The following is a 13,275-nucleotide window of genomic DNA, read 5'->3' as shown; positions in this document are numbered from 1 at the left end:
ATATGATTCAAATGGGTCTGAAGAGGAAAGCACAAGTGTTTGCGATCTATTAAAGAAGTGCTTCTGTATTGTTTCGAGGTACAAGCGACGAAACTGGTGAAGGACACGACATATGAAGCATGAAGCTCCGTGAATAAACAATACAGCATCAACAATAAGGACATGAATAACAAATAAGCTACGAATTTCCACATTGTGGGGCGAGTAAAGGTTTTGTGATTCTGTCAACATCAATACAGATTGTTTAATGGTTGGTCATCCAAAACGTTGAAACTTTCAAGATGACGAGTTACGAACTTGCGTATGAATGACCGGAGCTAACTCCGGTTAGCTCCTCGTTCCAGCAGCTGAATGTTTGTTCGTTAGCTTTGCTCCACTATTACGACGATTGCTGTCTTTCACCACTGGAAGCAACTTTCTACCCATTGTCAGGCTGAGGGGATGACAACGGTTATCCAACCGGGGATTCGCGCCCTCCGGGGAGCTCCTCGGCTGGCACTATACTGCTCTGCTCCGTTGGAATTGACTGATTTTTCTGCTGGGAATTTGTGTAAACTTGCACCTTCTTTATGCCTGTTACCACAATTGGCTGTCGCACAATGATTCACCATCACGCTATTTATGTCGTTTTCCTTCTAGTTTTGTGATCAACATGGTGTTTTCAGATGAAAAAAGTACTCAAAATAATTGTGTGTCGCTTTCTCGGTCAGGGGCATTCTGAATGGTACGTCACTTCCGACATCGACATAAACTCGAAAACGAGACTTCACGATATTCAGCAAAAAATTTCAAATGTAAAATATAGCTATATTCGGTGGAATCTTTGTAAAATGCGGTCAGTACAAGTCATTTGAAGTGATTTTACAAATTATGGATGCAACTTGCCCGGGGGTGTTGGTTGTCCTTTAGCCATTGATACACTATTCAGAGATATGATAGTTGTTCAAAACAAAGCGTCCAAACTCTAGAACACAGAAATCATTATTTTCAGCGTAAACTTAACTCATAAGACGAACACATTTACTGTTGTCAAAAAGTAATTCATAATAATATAGTAATATTTTATTTCATTTATAAGTGCCTTTCAAAACTCTCAAGGACACTTTACAGTCACAGGATATTTTTCTCTGTTCAGTCATAAGTGTAGTTTTCCAACTTTAAAATAAGATACAGTAAAGTCTCGTTATATCGATATTCAAGTGAGTCCGAAAAAATATCGATATAACCGTGACTATCGATATATCCGACCCTGTTTGCATGTAATTTTCTCCGTGCGTGCATAGAAATAGTATCGATATAACCGGGACTATCGATATATCCGATATCGATATAACGAGACTTTACTGTAATTGTAATAATCCAAGTAAATATGAAGTATTTCAGAATCAGAATCATCTTTATTGCCAAGTATGTAGAACACACAAGGAATTTGTTTCCGGTAGAACACGCTGCACTAGTATCGTCGTCAAAAAAAAACTGCTAAGTGGCACTTAGATTTAAGATATTATTCAGGGCAAACGGATATTTAAGGCGATGTGACCGTTTCTGGAAAAGATTTTGACCTCCTTGCAAAGCATTTAAAGAGTTTGATGGTTCTCTTTGTAAGTAGGTTCGTTGTCAGATCTTCCAGGAAGGTGACGCGCAGAGATTGATCGTGGCGTGGAGTCGAGCAAGTCGTGCCGTGATGTCCGTCCGACGCCCGGCGTGAGCCGGTCTTTGCAAGTCTCTTTGAGTCTGTGAGTCCGAGATGAGTCTGATTCTCTCTGTCCCACGACAGCTGCTTTTATACCATTTTCAAGCGTGTGATATGCGTCAGGGTGAGACGCACATCAAGGAGATCAAGGAATCTAAAGACATTAAAGCTGCGGTGCGCACCGGTGATGCCACAGGGCTCCCCTCCTGGATCCGAAGTCGGTGAAAGCGATGAAGGAAAAAGAAATAACAGCGACACAGAGAGGCCAGGCACGATGACGAGGCCAGGCACGATGACGGTCGATCACCGGGCATGGCAGGCCTCGGTGGGGAGGTTGCCGAGGAAGTTTCGGTGGTGTCTGAAGTCGTTGTACGGGAGCATGCGCAACGTGTCCTCTACAACTGCCAGTTGGAGTCGATCAATGGAAACTTTCCTCGCGGCCGTCGAGTCGATTCCGGAAGGTCTTCTCACCCCAGAGTCGTTCACCTGGGGTCAGTCGAGTCGGGCAATCGATGAGGGAGTGTGAGGACGAAGGAGCGTGGGGTTGGTCATTCTGCCGGGCACGGACAGGCCGGTCATCGGCGACGGTGGCGTTGATCGCGCTGCCATGGCGCTCTGCAGGACGCTGAGGAAGCACGCTGACATCGGCGGCCGAGTCGGCCATGAAGCGTCTTCCCGAAGTCCGATCGTGGACATAAGCGATGTCCGACGATGTCCGATCGTGGACATAAACGATGCAGCTAGTTGCAGAGTCACCAGGCGAATTGGATGGTGTTGGCCATCAGGGTGCGGCACGTTTCACGGTGGGGTCGGGGCGCCCACGGGTGGTGGCGGCCCATCAGGAGGGGTCTTGCTGTGAAGATGCTGGGTTCACGGGCGGCTGGGAAATCTGGTTCTTTCCATTTGGAGAGTTGATTGGGCTGAGGAGGAGGGAAAAAAATCCTCCTGGCTGGCTCGCCAATAAAGAGTTTGATGGTTCTCTTCATTTGTAAGTAGGTTCGTTGTCACATGTCCCAGGCAGGTGACGCGCAGAGCTTGATCGTGGCGTGGAGTCGAGCAAGTCGTGCCGTGATGTCCGTCCGACGCCCGGCGTGAGCCGGGCGTGCCTATGCGCATCTTTGCAAGTCTCTTTGAGTCTGTGAGTCTGAGATGAGTCTGATTCTCTCTGTCCCACGACAGCTGCTTTTATACCATTTTCAAGCATGTGATATGCGTCAGGGTGAGACGCACATCAAGGAGATCAAGGAATTGAAAGACATTGTTGTGCGGCGAGACAGCACGCAGGTGGAAAGTTGATAAAAGCTCACTCAGCCAGATGCAGGAAGGGTATTGTGAGTTTTCTTTATTTGAAGTTGATATCAGTTTTCGGCAGACCCCAGGTAACACTGCTCTCCAGGTTGTCCTTTGTCCCTCTTCTTGCTCCTCGAAGTGACTGGCTCAGGCTGGCTTTAAAGGTACTTCACCTGAGCTTCTGGCCAATCAGGTCCCAGCGGCAATTGGCCATTCCCAGGTGGTTGCAATCACCTTCTCAGAGTCAATTAGTGGTCGCCCAACTCAACTGTTTTGGATGGGGAGAAATAAAAGTGAGTGGTCTAACCCAATAGTGTTAGTACCTAAAAAGGACACCGCTCAACTACGAATCTGCTCAGACATGAGAAAGCTCAATAGTGTCTCATGTTTTGACTCCAGTCTCTCAGGAGGCGTGGGTTCATATCCCACCACTGGGACAAAGGACAACAGTGTTACCTGGGGTCTGCCGAAAACTGATATCAACTTCAAACAAAGAAAACTCACAATACCCTTCCTGCATCTGGCTGAGTGAACTTTTATCAACTTTCCACCTGCTTGCTGTCTCGCCGAGCAACAATTGGTGACAGCGGTGGGATCGTTTGACCCTGCATGAAGAAGGTGGGATCGTTACGCCTTGCTGAAGTGGAAAGGATAAGAGGAAGCAGAGATGGAGAAGGTGGGACGAGTAAGAAGTTGTGTAGCACGGGCCAACCAAACTGGACTGAAGAGTTCTGAAGGGGATCAAGGGAACCAGAAGCTTGAGTTGCCCCAAGAAGATGCCGTTCTTCTTTTCCATGAGACGTCTGACAGTTGCCAAGCCAAGGATGGAACTGAGCAGAGTGAGATGGAACCAGTGGTGAAGCCTAAGACTCAGACAAGAGGTGATGTTGATTGAACAGATCTAGAGATCAGATGCACCCAACAAGTAAGAATGGACATTTGACAGTCAATCTTGTCAACATTATCCTCCTCTGGGACCGCAGCCCCAGGGCGCTGACTCTCGAACATCCAGGCCAACGAACCTTCCTCCTGCACAAGGAACTCCCAAGTTGGGTTACCTAACATGCCCAACCTCCACAGTTTCATCATCTAAGACAAGCTGCAATTCCCATGGTTTCTGAACCCAGAATTCCAGAAACGGAAGATGCAGAACGTCAGGAGCTGGAAGAGGATCTCCAGCGAGAATAACGGCAATAATTTATCAGGGAGAGATTGGCACCCTGGACAGAAGGTGTTAATATTGTTGCATATGGGATCAAGTAAGCTACTGGCAAAGTGGCAGGGCCCATACGCTGTGACTAGGAGAATGGGACCTGTCACATATGACATTCTCTGCCCTGACAACAAATGTTATTGCTTAGTATTTGACAAGAATGTCTGAACTCTGAGGAGAGGGGGTGAATGATGTCATGATGCCAAAAGAAATGTTAAATAATTTTGTGTTTTCTGGATTTTGGATGGGTGAAAGGTACGCATTTCTCCCCATCCAAAACAGTAGAGTTGGGCGACCACTAATTAACTCTGAGAAGGTGATTGCAACCACCTGGGAATGGCCAATTGCCGCTGGGACCCGATTGGCCAGAAGCTCAGGTGAAGCACCTTTAAAGCCAGACTGAGCGAGTCACTTCGAGGAGGAAGAAGAGGGACAAAGGACAACAGTGTTACCTGGGGTCTGCCGAAAACTGATATCAACTTCAAACAAAGAAAACTCACAATACCCTTCCTGCATCTGGCTGAGTGAACTTTTATCAACTTTCCACCTGCTTGCTGTCTCGCCGCACGACAGACATTAAAGCTGCGGTGCGCACCGGTGACGCCACACATTCATTTTTATGCCTGACATTTTTGTGTTAATCATACGCAAGGTTGATTGCTCAGACCTTTCCGTTTACATAATATATTTTTGGGACAGGATATAGTCCGTCAAAAGAGCTCAAAAAGCTTCAATAGAATCCCAGTTAAAAGTACCAAGAAATTCAAGAACAGATAATGCAAATAAAACGATGAGCCCTAAGGTATTTGTTGTTTCTCATCTGGTTCGGTGTTCAACAAAGTTTTGTGATAAAATACCAGCGGGGACGATAGATGGTGAACAGAAAAACTACTTTATTCTCGTGAAACAAAAGGAGCACATCTCTCGTCGGAGCGGGGAGCCAAGAGAACAAAGCCCGCCCGCTAAACCTAGTTTTAAAAGTACACAGCAGCGATCTGTCGTCCAATCAGCAACGGACAAGTATTGGAAGTCACACAGCCGCGATCTGTTGTCCAAACAGCTACGGACAAGTATGTTGGGAGAACATCAGACTGAAAGTTAATATTGTTACATTCTGCTTTCACAACTATTCAACTAATAAGCTTCATAAATCCATGTAGACTGAACTAAACATGCAATAACATAATATGTACTAAGCTAAACATGTAATAACATAATATGTTTACTAATCTAAGCATGAAATAACATATGTTAACTAATGTGCATAAGCACTCTATCAGTATCAGTGTGGAAGTGGTTATAAACCCAATCCTAGTGCTTTAGTACTCCAGAAAACCATGGTTCTCTCCATGATTTTCTCCATGATGATGAGAAACCGTGGCGAGCTGACCGAAAATCACACAAAGAGCACAGCAACTCATCCATGGAAACTGTCTCAACTGCTGGCCTCCCTCGGCTCAGTTCAGGTTGGTGTGCAGAACTCAACAATGAAGAAGACACTTGGCAAAAAGGACAGGTGTGGCAGAGTTCCAAGGTTAATACAGCTGCTTACCAAAACTAATATAACGACTCGTCTTTCTTTTGCAAAACATATCTGTAGAATTTCCAAGACTTTAGGGGGAATATTTGGACGAATGAGCAGAAAGATGAACTCTTTGGGAATGTGAATCACCACATTTGGCGTAAAGGCAACAGAGCATTTCAGGGAGAAAAAAAAATAGAACAAAAAGTATTTTGAAAAATGAAAACATCACCTTTAACTTGTTAGCGTCACCGGAAATTGTTACCGTTCAGCTGTTTGCAATGGCAACTTGGAATTAGAGCTATGGCGATATATCTTTTATTATTCTAATTATCAGTCAAAATTGGTTTCACGTGCAATTCACCAATGATACTTGCAAAGAATGGCAATCTGGGGGACCGAGTGAAGCATTTTAAAATGGTATGCATGAGCTACAATAGTTAATAGGCAGCAGGAATTTAGTATGTTAAACCAGCCAATCATGCTTGTTTTTAGAATGTGGTAGGAACCCGTCGGTTTTCCTCCGTGTCCGGCAGTTTTCCTCCGGGTCCTGCGGTTTCCTTCCATCCATCTATTTTCCAGACCGCTTAATCCTGGAGATGCTGGAGCCGATCTCAGCCGTTTTCGGGCACTAGGTGCGGGACACCCTGAATTAGTTGCCAGCCAATCGCAAACCACACAGAGGCGAACAACCATCCAGACTCACACTCGCGTCTAGGGATAATTTGGAGTGTTCAATCAGCCTTCCATGCATATTTTTGGAACGTGGGAAGAAACCGGAGGACCCAAAGAATAACCACACAGGCTCGGAGAGAACATGCAAATTCCACAAAAGGAGGCCGGAGCAAGATTTGAACTCACGACCTCTGCACTCTGAAAATGCCGTGCTAACCACTCGACTTCTGTGGATAAATAAAATAAAATAAAAACGTTTGAAATACATTTTACTGATTCTTCAACAATTACCGAATGAATCTTGGAAACAAATCTCTTCTTTTCATTGCGGCTTTTCCCTTCAGCATTTTCCACAGCGAATCAATGTCCTCCATCTGACCCAGTTTTGTGCACCCTTTCTCTCACACCAGCTACCTTCATGTCCTCTTTATATGGTCTATGAAAATATATTCATCCAGTATTTTTAAAAGGACCACAGTGGTGACTAGTCAGTGGTTGGTTTTTGATGGCTTGTATTGGCCGTGAGGGGATGGTGATTGTTGTTCATAAATTTTCAAAAAGACAATTTTTACAATTAAAAATATTGCATTTTATTTCTCAATTGAGATGTAATTCTGAATAGCTGTGATTTTTAGTGCTTGATCAACCTTGACTGCACAAATTCTGTTTAAAAAAACAATAATTTGAAATTCTTCCCGATGTTTCCCAATTATGAAATGGTGGGAATTCACTCTATTTGAAAATTCTCAATTACAAACATTTGATGACGTGTGATGCTCTCTGAATATGTGCTCGAAATCAAAGCACAGCATTTATTCTGTTAATTTAAATTTCACATTTCCAGTGGTTCTTAATGTTGATGGAGGCATCGAATCCCACCAGTTTCATATGCTCTTCATGTCATCCGTAGTCCCAAGGCAGCTAGGTCTCGAAGAAAAACTTTAAAACCACAATGACAGAAATTTCAACCAAAAAAGTTAGACATCATATAACAGACATGAGCCGTTGTAGTCCTTGATTACAGGCTCACGGTCTACTTATGTGGTCCTAATTTGCCAATGTGGTGCCCATGGGCCTGCGGGCACTATATTACGACTACTCACACCACCACACTCAATCTCTTCCCTCCACAGCCATGAGCAGTATGTGCGAGAGCTCTTTCAACTGAAGATGCACTTGATTTTCATTTGCTGTGTTTCAGAAGTACTGTAACTGTTGCCTGGCCTTGACGGTAGAGGTTCAAGTTTAAAACGGACGGAAAGAGAAGAAACTCGCACACAAGAGGAGCATTAATCACTGGACCAAACAAAATGTCCCCACAAACACAAAATGTTCATGGCAGGGCTCATCATCATTCTGCATGTTACAGGAATGATGATACCGCCATAGGTTGCGATCAAGTGTGAGCAGCTGTGCAGCGGGGTATTGGCACCAAAATGTTATGCAGCTGTTGAACTCTCATAATAGTCACCAGATAAACATACTGCTTACTTGCTTAAGGTTGTCCATCGTGTCCGATGATGACAGCCCAGCTCTACTTCTTGTGAGACAATTTCATGTGACTGTATAGCCCAATCCGTAATCCACACTGCTTGCCACAGGCAGAGCAGTTAAAGGCATTGACCGGGGTTGTGGGTATGGCACTGGTATGATGTCTCCTTTGACGTTTCCTGGTCCGTCGGTCACCTCGGTCTTCCTCAAGTTTATGTATTGTTGGAGGAGATGCCGTCAGATGGAGCGTTGAGCTGCAATGTCCTCCAGCTGGGTCGGGTTCATGCCGCATATTTACATGGCAGTCTTCACCTGGTCTTTATAGCGTTTTTTTGGGGACTCCTGCCAGGCGACGGCCGAGATGGAGCTGCCAATAAAGCACCTTACGTGGCAAGCGCTCTTCTGGCATCCTGATCACATGGCCTAGCCAGCGAAATTGGTGCTGGGTGACTGTAGCCTCCACACTGGTGCAGCTCGTTTTGCAGAGTATTTCAGTGTGTGGGACTCTGTCTCTCCAGGATAGCCCAAGGATGCATTGTAGGCACTTGATGTGCAAGGCCTCAAGCATCCTGAGGTGGCGACTGTACAAGGTCCATGCTTCACAGCTGTAGAGGAGGGTTGTCATAACAACAGCCCGATAAACTGCAGTCTTGGTATGGAATTTGAGATCTTTGTTTTGAAAGACTCTCCTCCTAAGTCTCCCAAAAGATGCTGATGCCTGTTTGATCCGGTTTTGTATCTCTCCGTCGATGCTGCAGTCATCAGAGAGAAAGCTGCCCAGGTATTTGAAAGAGTGCACTATTGCTAGTGGCTTATTGGAGATGATGAATGTTGGTGGATGAACTGGAGGAATGGATGCCCACTGACAAATTACCTCAGTCTTTTCCACATTGACAGATAGGCCCAGTCTACCATAGGCATCTGCAGCAGCTGAGAAACTAGCTTGTAGTGCTTCTGGTGCGTGGGCCACAACTGCACAGTCATCTGCATATTGGAGTTCGATGACCTGATCTTACTTTTGTGACTGCCTGGAGCCTTCTGATGTTGAATAGATATCCATCAAGCCGGAAATCTATGGTAAACCCACTGTTTTTCTCGATCCTCTCATGGAGCAACAGTGTCACACACAGGAGGAAGATGTTGAACAGGACTGATGCGAGGACACATCCCTGGTGTACACCAGTCTGCACCTTGAAGGGTTGTGATTCATGGCCACCGATAGTCAAGTCAAAGTCAAACTCAGCTTTATTGTCAAATATGCTAATATGCATGAAATACAGCACATATGAAATTAATGTCCTAACGTGGCTAAAAAAGACATACAATTGACAAGACTATATATGTAATTTCTGAATGTAAAGTGAGGTAGTGTCGTATGTAAAGTGAGGTAAGACGTATGTAAAGTGAGGAAGTGACATATATAAAGTGACGTAATGTAGTAATGCAAAAACAAACAAGAAGAAGGGGTTGAAGTGAGGTCTTGCAGAAAAAAAATGAGAAAGAACAAAAAAAAAGACTTCAGAATGATAGTACAGCGTGTAGCATGTCCTCAGAGTGTGGCAGTGGGAATGGGCCGGGTGGGCAGGGCTGGGAGGGAGTTGAGTCTCCGGAGTGCCTAGTGGCAGAAACTGTCCTTGAGCCTGCTGGTCTTGGCTCGAAGACTCCGCAGTCTCCTACCCGATGGCAGCAGGCTGAAGAGGCCGTGGGAGGGGTGGGTGGGATCGCCAGCGATCCTGATGGCTCTGCGGGTGAGGCGGGTGTTGTAAATGTCCTGAAGGGGGGCGGGGAGAGACACCGATGATCTTCTCAGCTGTCCTCACGATGCGCTGCAGAGTCTTATGGCAGGACACGGTGCAGGCGCCGTACCACACGGTGATACAGCTGGTAAGGATGCTCTCGATGGTACCGCGGTAGAAGGAGGTCGTGATGGGGGTCGGGGCTCCAACTCTTTTTAGTTTGCGGAGGAAGTACAGGTGCTGGTGGGATTTCTTGGCCTGTGATGACGTGTTGCAGCTCCAGGACAGGTCTTCGGATATGTGCACTCCCAGGAACTTGGTGCTGCTCACTCTCTCCACTGCAGCACTGTCAATGGTTAGTGGAGCATGCTGGGGGTGCACTCTCCTAAAGTCCACAACAATCTCCTTCGTCTTCTCCACATTCAGACAGAGATTGTTGTCCTTGCACCACGTGGCAAGGCGGCTGACCTCGTCCCTGTAGGCTGTCTCCTCATCGTTGCCTGGCTCAGAGAGGTGTTGAAGATGTCTGTGAAGACATCTGTGAGCTCATCCGCGCAGTCTCTCAGTGTACGGCCAGGAATGCCATCGGGACCCGGGGCTTTGCGTGTGTTGGTCCCTCTGAGGGATCGCCTCACGCTGTCCTGGAACAATGTCAGCACCTGGTCGCAGGGAGGTGGTGGGGTCTTCTGTGCTGGAGTGCTGTTGTGTGCCTCGAAGCGGGTGAAGAAGTCATTCAGTTGGTTCAGCAGAGTGGTGGAGTTCTCCCAGATCTGTGGAGAGGGCTTGTAGTCTGTGATGGTCTGTATCCCACGCCACAGGTTTCTGGTGTCTCTGCTGTCTCGGAAGTGGTTGGCGATCCTCCTGGAGTGCTGTCTCTGGGCCATCGTGCCATGATGCCACGTGACAGGTTGGCCCTGGCTGTCCTCAGGCCCAGCTCATCGCCAGCTTTGTAGGCACATGTGATGTCATCCCATTGTGAAATTGGCTAAGGATGTTGACAAATTTCTGTGGGCATCCAAACCTCAGGAGAATATTCCAGAGAAGGTCCCTGTTGACCGTGTCAAAGGCCTTTGACAAATCAATAAAAGCAACATAGAGGTTCTAGTGCTGTTCCCTACACTTCTCCTGAAGCTGCCGAGCTGTGAAGGCCATGTATACGGTGCTCCTGTTCTGCCTGAAACCACACTGGGATTCTGGCAGCAGATCTTCTGTAATGCAGTTTATCAATCTATGTAGCATCATAGCCAGGACTTTACCATCAACTGCCAGAAGTGAGATGCCACGACTGTTACCACAGAGGGATTTATACCCCTTGCCTTTGTAGATGGTGGCAATATTTGCATCTTCCCACTGCTGAGGCACGGTTTCATGCTTCCACACATTGCTGATGAAGAGGAAGAGGGCATGGGTACATAGGTAGCCTCCTTGCTTGAGGATCTCGGCCGGGATACTGTCAGGACCAGGGCTCTTGTTGCTTTTCAGAGATTTTAAAGCACTCTTAACCTCTGCAAAGGTTGGTGGAAGGTCAAGGTCTTGGATGGTGGGGTGATCCACTTGTACCGTCACTAGGCTTCAGCGGGGAGACAGCGCAGTTTCTTGGGCCATAGATGGCTTTTACTGCATTATAAAAGTTGTGCATATCGTGTTTATTGGCATGAAATTGTATTTCTGCCGCCTTCGATGTACACTCATTCTGCAGGGCACGTAGTTTTGACTGCAACTCCGCCCTGAGTTTCTTCCATTGCTGCCGGAGCGCCGTTGATGTGGGCTGAGGCACGGTTTCATGCTTCCACACAAGAGGCTTCGTCAGCGAACTGTTGACGAAGCCTCTTGGATAGGAGGCGAAACGTCCGAAACCTTCACTTTTGTACAGATGACGGCTGAAGAAACCTTCTCATCGATGGACCACTCCTGTACGACTGAGAGCTTACACAGACGCATCAAGGTTATTGTGTCTGTGTTGTCATCAAACCAGTCCTGGTGCTTTTTGCGCTTATATCCGATGGATTTGGATGCTTCATCATAGAGCCTGGAGCTGATTGTGGACCATTTTCCATCAATGCAGTCCTCTCCCAGCAGGATATGCTCAATGTCTTTCAGATTTTCAGCAAGAGAGAGACTGAATTTGTCTCGAGCCATAGGCTCTGCTAGCCAGGTGCAGTCCAGCCTCTTCTTCCCTGACCTCTGGAGACAAATAGCAGGGCGTGCTTGCACTCGAAGCCTGGTCATCATGAGTCGGGGGTCAGTCCAGCACTCAGCTCCTCTCATTGCACGAGTGAGCAAGACGTCTTTTATGTCTGAGCGTCTGACCATTGTGTAAATAATCCGGTGCCAATGTTTAGAGCGTGGGTGCATCCAGGATGCTTTGTTCTTGTTTTTCAGTTGGAAGATGATGTTTGTGATGGTCAAGTCTTGCTCAGAACAAAGACTTAGCAGCCGTAGGCCATTTGCATTGACATGCCCGATGCCATGCCCACCATTAACACCACTCCACACCTTGTTGTCCTTCCCCACTCTTCCCAGCAAGAAGATCTTATCCTCCTTAGGTATGCTGCGGAGGACCTCATCTAATGCCTTGTAGAAGCTGTTGTTAGCGTCTTCCTTTGATGGTAGGGTAGGTGCATAAGCACTAAGAGTGGTCTTTTATCTTTTATTAGCCAGAGGGATCCTAAGTGACATAAGCCTTTGCCAATCGGTGATTCTGGGAGTTTTAGTAGGAGACTATATTTTATTGCAAGTCCCACACCATGCTAATGCCTTCCTTGGGGGTATCCTTTCCAGAAGTCTCTCAGAGCAATTTTCCCGTGGGGACCTCATTTTAGGTCCCCACGGGTACATGAGTCCCCTCCAGACTGCGTGCGTCAGGTTGATGTCCCGACCGGGGCGCGCAAACGAGAACACACACACACACACACACACACACACACACACACACACACACACACACACACACACACACACACACACACACACACACACACACACACACACACACACACACACACACACACGTTATGTCCTCCGGGGAATGAGAGAACACTTGTTTTGTCAACATCTTTATTGTGCCGCCATGTTCTACATGTTCTACCTGCGGGCGTGTCGTCACCGCTGCTTTATGACCTGCCGCAACATTTTGTAGCAGTGTGACATATGCTACATCTACCCCCGTCCCTGAAGGAACCAGCAAACCTCTGTAAACAAGGGAAACCTTGTAGACTGCCGGTTTCCCTGCTTATCCTTGTGGGTTATTGTGCCACGCAATAGGTTTAGCGCTGGCTAGGCCGTACAGTGATGACATTTGTCCGTTAGTAGTTTATAGTTACGACTAAAAGTGCAGGATAACCTGTCAAGATTGATTTTATTGGGAATTATCATTATTATTATTATGAATGGAACTTAGCAGTTTTTTTGACGACGATACTAGTGCAGCGTGTTCTACCGGAAACAAATTCCTTGTGTGTTCTACATACTTGGCAATAAAGATGATTCTGATTCTGATTGTGATGAATTGAATGCAGTGCACATTAAAGTAATTGACTGCAGTGCACATTAAAGGAATTTCTCGCCTGTAAGATTGAAATTAGCAAATGAGTTGAGTAGGCACTGATGTCAGTCAGAGATTCAGGCGGAATCAGAGATATTGTATAGGGCTTTC

The sequence above is a fragment of the Hippocampus bargibanti genome, linkage group LG08 (genome assembly GCF_051943395.1).
Source record: "Hippocampus bargibanti isolate YZ-2025 linkage group LG08, ASM5194339v1, whole genome shotgun sequence".
NCBI lineage: Eukaryota > Metazoa > Chordata > Actinopteri > Syngnathiformes > Syngnathidae > Hippocampus > Hippocampus bargibanti.
Note: the sequence above shows the minus strand (reverse complement) of the source record.